The following is a 10,468-nucleotide window of genomic DNA, read 5'->3' on the forward strand; positions in this document are numbered from 1 at the left end:
AGTGTGTCCTTACGAGATTGAGAACGTGTTCGCAAACACACTCGCTCGACTACCTGAAACACACAAGCAAAGTAAAATTGGTAACATAAATAATCTGAGTCAGTGAACTTTAACGACCACTGATGACAAGCACATAAACTAAATTTAACACCGATCCCCGGTAGCAGCGCGAAAAACTTGTTCGCACAAAAACACACAAGCGTGCATGGTCACAAGTAGTATAAGATTAATCTTAGTTCGTTACCACAGAGATTGGTTTAATTTAGAATGTGTGCTTATGCAATAATGTATGATTATTATTCACTGCTAAGACAAGTATCAAATTGAGTTTGATTATCTAAAAGTAATAATGCTAGAATTAATTAACGAAGAGATTAAAATCAAGTTACTTATATGAAATAAAACATAGGATTCCAACTTCATTAAATACTTCCTTCAGAGTTTATGCCTTTAATCATAGCATGTGACGGTTATGATAACTAATCAGACAACACGCTATCTTTTGATATACGTACACCCTAGCATGGCAAGTTCTAAAGCCCTATATCCACTTTCGCATTCAATAGAGATTAACAATACAACTTAGATGTTAGCTACACATTCAAAAAGATTAAGCACAACTATACTAGGAAATCAATAATTCATCACACACTGAAAATTTTAAGGCAATCAATTACTAAACTCCATAAATAAATACGTTAGAATCCCATGATAACGATAAGTTCATAATGGAATGGCTCGTCCTCATGGGTTCCAATGAAAACATGATAGTAAAAAGGTTCTGAATACTACAAGAGAATATCATAGTATTAAGCTTTAGAAAACAAATCCGAAACGAGCATCCAAAGTATCGCCTAATTAGAAGAATACAAAAGTAAGATGTAGAACTAGATCTTCTTCTTCTTAGCCATCTTGTACTCTACACTTGTTGTTCTCCTTTCCGCTTTTTCCTTCTGATTGATATCTTCTGGTATTTATACTTCCAGATTACTCTAACCACACGAAACTTCCAATTACAATCAAAACAGGATTTCCGTCTGCATGACCTAGCGTGGGCGCACCAGGATGGAGCGCGGGCGCGCTTGTCTTTTGTTTAAGCAGTGTGGGCACGCCAGGATAGAGGACGGCCGTGCTTGCCTTTTGCCAAAAAAATTTGCTTTTCTTTACTTCTACCTCTGCTCCTCTGGAAAACTTTCTACCTTTATTTCCTGATCTTATTCCATCATAGAAGTATAGGAAAGTCCATTCCTGCCTCTAGTTATCGCTCTGCAAAGACTCAACAAAAATGCATAAAAACACCACATAACCTAGATCAAATCATCAACTTAAGCCGATATGAAGCGTTCTAAACGGATATAAAATCCACTTATTAATATTCCTATCTACCGCAACAACACAAGTGCCATAGCAATCTCAAATGATCCTGTTCAACACTCGAGGACCAAACATATTGATATAAGGTATCATTTCGTAAGAGAGCATATAATGAATGGTATTGTGGAACTTCATTATGTTCCCTCAACGGATCAAGTTGTAGACATTTTCACGAAGCCACTTGATGAAGTTACCTTTAATAAGTTGGTTAGTGAACTTGGCATGTTGAATTTGTCCAATTAATTGGAAATCAACAAATGTAATTTGATTTGGGTAAACTTACTAACCCTAATGATGATGTTTGGAGGGGAAAGTAAGTTTACATATCTATATTCATTATATATATCCATGTTTGTAAACTTATTTTGAAGCTAACTGATTACCATGCGTTACATGTCATATGCTAGTGGTAAGTAAGTTAGAGTTTTAAATGCAATATATGAGTTGTTTGAATGTTTACATGTTATATGCCTTTGTCTGATGCAGACACTCATGATATTGATATTTAGTTTAGCACACACACATCTCAATCTCACTGCACTCTGATCTAAGATCTTGTAATCTAATTTGTGATCACGTCATAACTCTGATTGATAGGTTAAGATCATGTGCAACTAGCTTGATTACTCTATTCAGACACTGTGTGAATAAACCATGTTTTCTGAGTAATTCTGTATGATTTTTGAGATTCAGAGCCTAGGTAACTCCGACAACAGATTACTGGATCACTCTGATTCTCTGTTTATGCTAGAATAACTCTGCTTATCTTGTGATATAATAAATATGCAGCATGACTAATGATAGTTGTGACATGTTTATGTCAGGAGTAGCTTTTAATTGGTTAAGTCTTGTTATGACTAATCAATTGGTACATACTTGTTGAATGTACTTTTGGCATAATTAAATGATTTTATGACTTATATGTTGATCATGTGTGTAACTCTGATGATCTTTCTATGCTTATACTTTTTTCTGGATATTAGATCCTGATATATTTCTTATATTCTAATTACCTTATGCATGTCTTATAAGCTTAAAATAATATTCACTCCCTTTCCTCTATAGTGTTTATCTGTATTTGACTAACTTGAACTATTTTGAGCTAATGAGATTTGATTAAGTAGCAATGAAAAAAGAAGCAAAAAGGTAAATTTCTATGGTTCTGAGACCACTCTGTTTTATCATTAAATTCTATGATATTGTACTTCGAATGTTTGTGATCTTCAACACCCTCAGTGGTTTTAGGAATTGATTATGAGCCGATCAAACCTCATAGGTTCTAACCCAAGTCATTAGAACCAAACACTTCTTAAACAATATTCCATTACCTTACTCTGATATATCTCCCATATTTTTCTCTGATACACTCAATATTCTTGAGATATCAACTCAGTGATCAGATAAAATTACCATTTAGTATTGAAATTGTGCTGAGAATGAGGGAGATAGTGCCTAGAAGCACCACATAAGGAAGGAAAAGTCAATTCTATAGCTCTTTCTCTCATAAAGAAGTGGAGTATCTATAACCTGAGACATCTATAAGCCCATTTGTATTCTCTCAAAAGGATATAGAGCTGGAAAAGGCATATAAATAGTTACTAGGTGCATTCTACCAACAGAATGTTATCTATTGAAAATTCGCCTGTCAGTTAGGGCATCTGAATAAGAGTCACTACCTCTTGATTAAAATATTTCCAATGCACGTGTGAGATTCACACACACAAGAAAGGTATTAACGCAACAATTATTGTTATACCATATCAAGGTCTTTAACAATGGTTAAATCCTGGATCATGTTTCTGCTCTTCATCTATGATCTTGAATGAGAAATTATGATCCTGGAGGTTGCTTCATCTTAATTCTCAAATTCTAGTCTTTGTTATGTAAACTGATCATGGACTTTGATTCTTGAATTAAGGTTAAGATTTTGGATTAAATTATGATTCTGAACCTTAATGGCTCATTGAATCTGATAAGTCTTCACAGACTTTAGAAGAAATCTTTTGTCCCTAATGGCATATCATTGATCATTGGTTATCTTCCCATAATTCAACTATGGAAATAATTTTGACTTAGTCAAAATATTAAATTATAAATGAGGACTCATATTGTTGGGAACCACGGACTTAGGGTGTTACTACGTTTTACGATAAAGATTATGAAAAGAGGATTACCTTGTTAATGGTTGATTCCACGCTCTTCTATTGTATTCCCAAATTCCCTTGAGCGAAGTGTGGCCTCCGTCTTCTCAATTTATCATCTCTTCTTGCTCCTTGGTGGCTACAATATGTTTTTACACAATTCCAAGCAAGAAGAGAATAAGAATATATATAGGCTACAATAGGGACCATGGATAATTAGGTTGGGCCTTCTAATTACATCTTGAGCCTAGCCCAATGTAATTAAATATTAATTCAATCCACTAAAGAATTAATATTTGCACTACCTTTCCTAATACCGTAATTTAATTAATTTGGTTCCAATATTATTTGCTTATTAAATTCCCCATGTTTAAAATATCATATGTCCATTAATTAAATAAATTACTGATAATTTATTTAATTAATATCTTTTATCCTTGATCATCCACTCAACCTTTATTTAATTATGCCAGAATAAATTCCACCTGCAGGGTTTTACATAATTAAATCTTTTTGAGCTTTCAAGGGGACATCATTAACCCGAATATTATCAGGACATGGATTCCTTCAATAAATAATATCCACCATGTATATAATTCCATCACCCAAAATATAATGATATAATTCAAAAGAATTATTTCATATATAAATCAAAGCATGTAAATAATATACACGTGTCAATTACTATTTCCGGATTAAGAACCTAAGCATTATTAATAACATAGAATCTTAGTTCTCCTTCTTAATCAGTATTAAGGGAACAATTCTAAATTTGATCATGTTCAATATACACAAAGTATACTATTATTATTTATTAGTCAATATAAACTAATCTAAATAATACTACAGCCATACCAGTGGATTGTCCAACTCCACCTGTGCTGTGAACCTTATTATATTATATAACCGTATTTAACAATCTAATATTCTGTATCCCATTTGATACTAGATTGTTCACAATATATAATATTAGACAACATGTAAACATTCAAATGATTCTCAAATAAACTGGCCAGAAATAAATGTACATACTTCAAATAAATATTTTCAGTATACACTAACAATCTCCCACTTATACTCAAAATATTCTATATGTACATCAGTGTTTATTTAATCCACTATTACATAAAAATCTATGTGTCCATCCATCTGACTCTTATCACTTCCACATGCTTGTCAAAAACCTTGGTTGGCAAGCTCTTTGTGAAAGGATCTGCTCGGTTGTCTTCTGATGATATGTGAGCCACAACTATATCCCCTCGCTTTACGATTCATCGTATGAGATGATACTTACGTTCAATATGTTTAGCTGCTTTATGGTCTCGCGGTTCCTTTGAATTTACCACAGCACCAGTGTTATCACAATACACCGTCAAGCTCCTAGGCAAATTAGGTACCACATCAAAGTCCAAAAGGAAGTTCCTGAACCATACAGCCTCCTTGGCAGCCTCAGAGGCCGCCACGTACTCGGCCTCCATGGTGGAGTCTGCAATGCATTTCTGCTTTACACTCCTCCATATAACAGCTCCACCTCCCAAAGTAAAAACATATCCCGAGGTTGATTTCCTCTTATTCCTATCTGATTGGAAATCTGAATCAGTATATCCCAAAGGAAATAGATATGAGGCCTTGTAAATTAACATATACTCCTTAGTCCTTCTCAGGTACTTGAGTATAGTTTTTACTGTACTCCAATGTTCCTGACCTGGGTTCGACTGATATCTACTAACCATGCCTACAGCAAAGCAGATTTCAGGCCTCGTACATAACATAACATACATTAAGCTTCCACATGCTGAAGCATAAGGAACTGCTTTCATGCTCTCTATATCCTTAGGGGTCGAAGGACACTGCTTCTTAGATAGAGCAACTCCATGCTTAAAAGGTAAAAAACCTTTCTTGGAGTTCTGCATGTTAAAACGAGCTAATACTTCATCAATGTAGGGCTCTTGAGATAAAGCCAACATCCTTTTCTTGCGATCCCTTATAACTTTGATCCCAAGGATGTATGCCGCTTCACCTAAGTCCCTCATGTCAAATTGTTTGAACAACCATGCCTTTACTGATGACAACATCTCAACATTGTTTCCAATGAGTAAAATATCATCTACATATAGTACTAGAAAAACCACTACATTACCTTCACTTCTCTTATACACGCACGATTCGCTTGGACTTTAATCAAATCCATATGACTGGACTACCTGATCAAAATAAATATTCCAGTCTCTAGAAGCTTGTTTAAGTCCATAAATAGACCTCTTAAGCTTACATACCAGATGCTCTTGGCCTTCCTTAATGAATCCTTTTAGTTGCTGCATATAGATGGTTTCTTCAAGACTTCCATTAAGAAAAACTGTCTTGACATCCATTTTCCAAATCTCATAATCGAGATGAGCTGCTATAGATAAAAGAATACGGATTGACTTAAGCATGACTACCGGTGAAAAGGTTTCCTCATAATCGATACCTTCTTTCTGAGTATACCCTTTCGCAACAAGTCTTGCTTTCCAGGCTTTCGCCTTTTTATCTAATCCCCTCTTTTTCTTGTAGATCCACTTACATCCAATAGGTTTTATACCTTTGGGTGGTTCCACGAGCTCCCAGACCTGATTAGAATACATTGATTCTATCTCAGGTTCCATCGCCTTTTGCCAAAGATCTGCATCTTTGTCTTGTACTGCCTCTTCGTATGTACGGGGATCATCATCATGTTCACCACGGACCAAGTCTGAAGACTCTCCCAAAAACATGAATCTATCAGGCTGTTGAACAACCCTCCCACTTCGACGAGGCACTGGTGCGGTATTAGTGACAGGTTGTACATTATGTTGTGGTTGTTCTACTTGTACTACAGCTTCATGGGTATTATTTGTCCCTCCCACTAGTTCCTCTAAAACGACACTACTCATGGGTTTGTGATTCATTATATAGTCCTCCTCCAAGAATCTTGCATTGGTGCTAACAATGACATCCCGATTCTTCGGACTATAAAATAAATATCCTTTCGTTCCCAACGGGTAGCCTACAAACAACCTTACTTCTGTACGAGATTCTAACTTAGTCGCGTTCTTGTTCAGCACATGTGCTGGACAACCCCATATTCGAATATGTCTTAGACTCGGTTTATCCCCGGTCCACAACTCTAAGGGGGTTTTAGGAACCGACTTATAAGGTACTAAGTTCAGAAGATAAGCTGTTGTCTTTAAGGCATGTCCCCAAAACGACTTGGGTAAATCCGAATAACTCATCATCGATCTAACACTCTCTAAAAGAGTCCGGTTTCTTCTCTCTGCTACACCGTTCTGCTGGGGTGTGCCTGGTGCAGTTAACTGGGATTCTATCCCATTTTCTGATAAATATTCCCTAAATTCTCCAAGTAAGTATTCGCCACCACGATCTGATCGTAGTGACTTGATACTTTTATTAAGTCGCTTCTCCGTTTTAGCTTTGTACTCTTTGAACTTATCAAAGCACTCAGACTTACGGTGCAACAAATAAACGTACCCATATCTAGAATAATCATCAATGAAAGTGACGAAATATTCATAACCACCTCTTGCTTGGATATTCATGGGTCCACATAAATCAGAGTGAACCAATTCTAACAGTTGTTTGGCTCTATTCCCTTTTTCCTTGAAAGGCCTATTAGTCATTTTACCTTCCAAGTAGGATTCACAAACTGAAAATGGCTCCACTGCCAATGAGCTTAAAGGCCCGTCTACTACCAGTCTTTGAATCCTCCTCAAGTTAATATGACCTAATCTCAAGTGCCAAAGATATGTTTGGTTTAAACTAGAAGGTTCCTTTCTTTTAGTAGAGTTATATGATGTGTTGTTCAATTCCCTAAATTACAGTTGCAGTGCAGGTTGATTAGGATTAATTATATACAAATTGTCTTGCAATGTACCAGAACATATAATTCGTTTATTCATCATAATAGAAACATTACGATCCAAACAAACATTATAACCATCCAAAGCAAGTTTAGAAACCGAAATTAAATTCCTTCTAAAAGAAGGTACATAAAGACAATTGTTCAAAACCAAAATCCTATCAGAACCAAAAGATAAATGAATAACTCCTACTGCAACTACTGCTACTTTCGTAGCATCTCCCATGAACACGTATATCTCACCATCTCTAAGCATTCTGGATAGTTGGAACCCCTGCATAGAATTACAAACATGATCAGTGGCTCCTGTATCTACACACCAAGTGCTCGTAGATATAGCCGCTATAAATATTTCTGTAACTAGAGAAAGAGACATACCAGTATTGTTTTTCTTCTTAGGAAGAGGACAATCCTGTTTCCAGTGACCTGACTGTTTGCATCTGAAGCACTTTCCCTTAGGCTTTTTCACACCACCCTGAACTCCCACTGCCTTCACAGCTTTCTGTGTTTGAGCCTTTTTCTTCTTCTTAATACCTTTCGGCTTAGAGGAAGAACCTTTCTCAGTCACATTCACTTGAACACTCTGTCGAAATAATCCTTCAGTTGCCTAAAGTTCTGTCAGCAGTTCCGCGAGACTATACTGCCTCTTGTTCATGTTGTAATTCAAGCGGAACTGCTCAAAACTCTTGGACAAGCTCATAAGGATAATGTCAATCTGGGTTTCCCCGTCAAGTTCAGGACCAAGGATCTCTATCTCATTCAGATGCGACATCATCTTGAGAACATGATCCCTTACAGGTGTGCCTTCAGCCATCTGAGTGTTCATTAAAGCCTTCATGGCTACTTGCCTAGCAGCCCTATTCTGATCTCCAAAAAGTTCCTTGAGATTAAAGAGCATATCCGAAGCAGTGGCCATAGACTGATGCTGATGCTGCAAAACACCAGACATTGCTGCCAGAATGTAACATCGCGACATCTCATCAACCTTAATCCACCGTTTATAATACTCTTTCTCATCTTCAGGAGCATCAACAGCAGGCTGTTCATGTTTGGGTTCATAAGTGCAAAACTTGTACTCCTCAGTAGTCAACACAATGTCCAAATTTCGTTTCCATTCAATATAGTTAGGTCCGGTAAGTTTGTTATCCTTAAGTATGGTGAATAGTGGATTAAAGCCCATTTTATCCTGAGAATCATGCATAAAAACATCATATAAATAAGGGTGCATTAATTATTAAGATCTATTGATTCCTCTAATAATTATTAAAATTTAATGCACTAACATCTAAACACCATAAGCTTCTGGTACGCCACGATGTGTGACATGTATACCACTTAATTTTGTTTAAATGTTACTTCGGTCCTATTACTAAACAATATGCCACGTTGGGGTGGACTATATTATTTTTCATAGCTAAGTGTATACCATCATCAAATCTTAAATTATTTGAAATCTATGGAACTTGGTACGCCACGATGGGTGGCGTGTATACCGTCCAATATTCGTAATTTTGCCTTGAATAGAATACTTCAATTCAATATCCATCAATGGTTTGATTTCCAGGTAGTGGAGGAGTCACATCGGTCTCGCTTAAAACCCACAGCCTTACAAGTTCGATGAACTCGTTTTTGACAAAATCGCCCCAAATTAGAAATAAAGAAAATCCGTATTTTATTCCTTTTAAAATTAATTTAAGAAGTTTGTTCTAGTAATTTCTATAACATACTAGACACCATAAATTACATGTCACGATGGGTGACGTATATATAATTTATATTCGTCTTTATGTTAAATTACCTACAACCAATAATGGAGACCATGGGATTTAATTTCATATTAATTCCCTCTCCCACTTAGAATTTTTTAGTAAAATTGAGGAATTTTAAAATTAAATGGGGTCCTATGTCATTATAATTATGTCTAATCATGCATTCAAAAAACACACATAATTTTAGCAACATATAACATTTAATCAAAGCAATAAATAAAATTTATGTCCATGTCGTCCTAATTAAGTTAAACATGCAATTTTAAAGGAATTACACACTTAATTAACGACACACATAATCAATAAATTAAAGCAATAATTAAAAATTTAATGGAAAAAATTAAAATAAATTTTCCACTATTATGGCCCTTGAAAAAAAAATCCTGCTCTCAAAGAAAATCTGCCCCAAGCGCGCCCCGACGCCCCCAGCAGCCCCAGCAGCCCCAGCATCCCCAGCAGCCCAGGCAGTCCCAGCTGCCGCAGCAGCCCCAACAGCCCCAGCAGCCTCAGCAGCCCCAGCAGCCCCAGTAGCCGCAGCAGCCCCATGTAATCGCACAGCGGAACAAAAAACTACCGGAATTGATTTTCGATCGCACATAACTATTACAAAATACCCGGAACAATTACAAAAAAAATAGATCTAATACAAAACTAATTTTGTAAAATCTATTCTAACACGATCAACCCTCGTGTAAATTACAACCACGATTAAACCACGTGGAAACCAAAACAAAAATTAACCACGATTAAACCACGTGGGATCCAAACACATAATTAAAATATACATGGCCATAATAGTGGATTAACAACCTACATCAAAACCAATACAAGGAAAATACTATATACACGCATATATAATTACGACATGGACATTATATCATAAAACGTAGAACCCATTACCAGGCTCTTGATACCAATTGTTGGGAACCACGGACTTAGGGTGTTACTACATTTTACGATAAAGATTACGAAAAGAGGATTACCTTGTTAATGGTTGATTCCACGCTCTTCTATTGTATTCCCAAATTCCCTTGAGCGAAGTGTGGCCTCCGTCTTCTCAAGTTATCCTCTCTTCTTGCTCCTTGGTGGCTACAATATGTTTTTACACAATTCCAAGCAAGAAGAGAATAAGAATATATATAGGCTACAATAGGGACCATGGATAATTAGGTTGGGCCTTCTAATTACATCTTGAGCCTAGCCCAATGTAATTAAATATTAATTCAATCCACTAAAGAATTAATATTTGCACTACTTTTCCTAATACCATAATTTAATTAATTCGGTTC

The sequence above is a fragment of the Apium graveolens genome, chromosome 9 (assembly GCF_009905375.1).
Source record: "Apium graveolens cultivar Ventura chromosome 9, ASM990537v1, whole genome shotgun sequence".
In the NCBI taxonomy this organism is placed as follows: Eukaryota; Viridiplantae; Streptophyta; class Magnoliopsida; order Apiales; family Apiaceae; genus Apium; species Apium graveolens.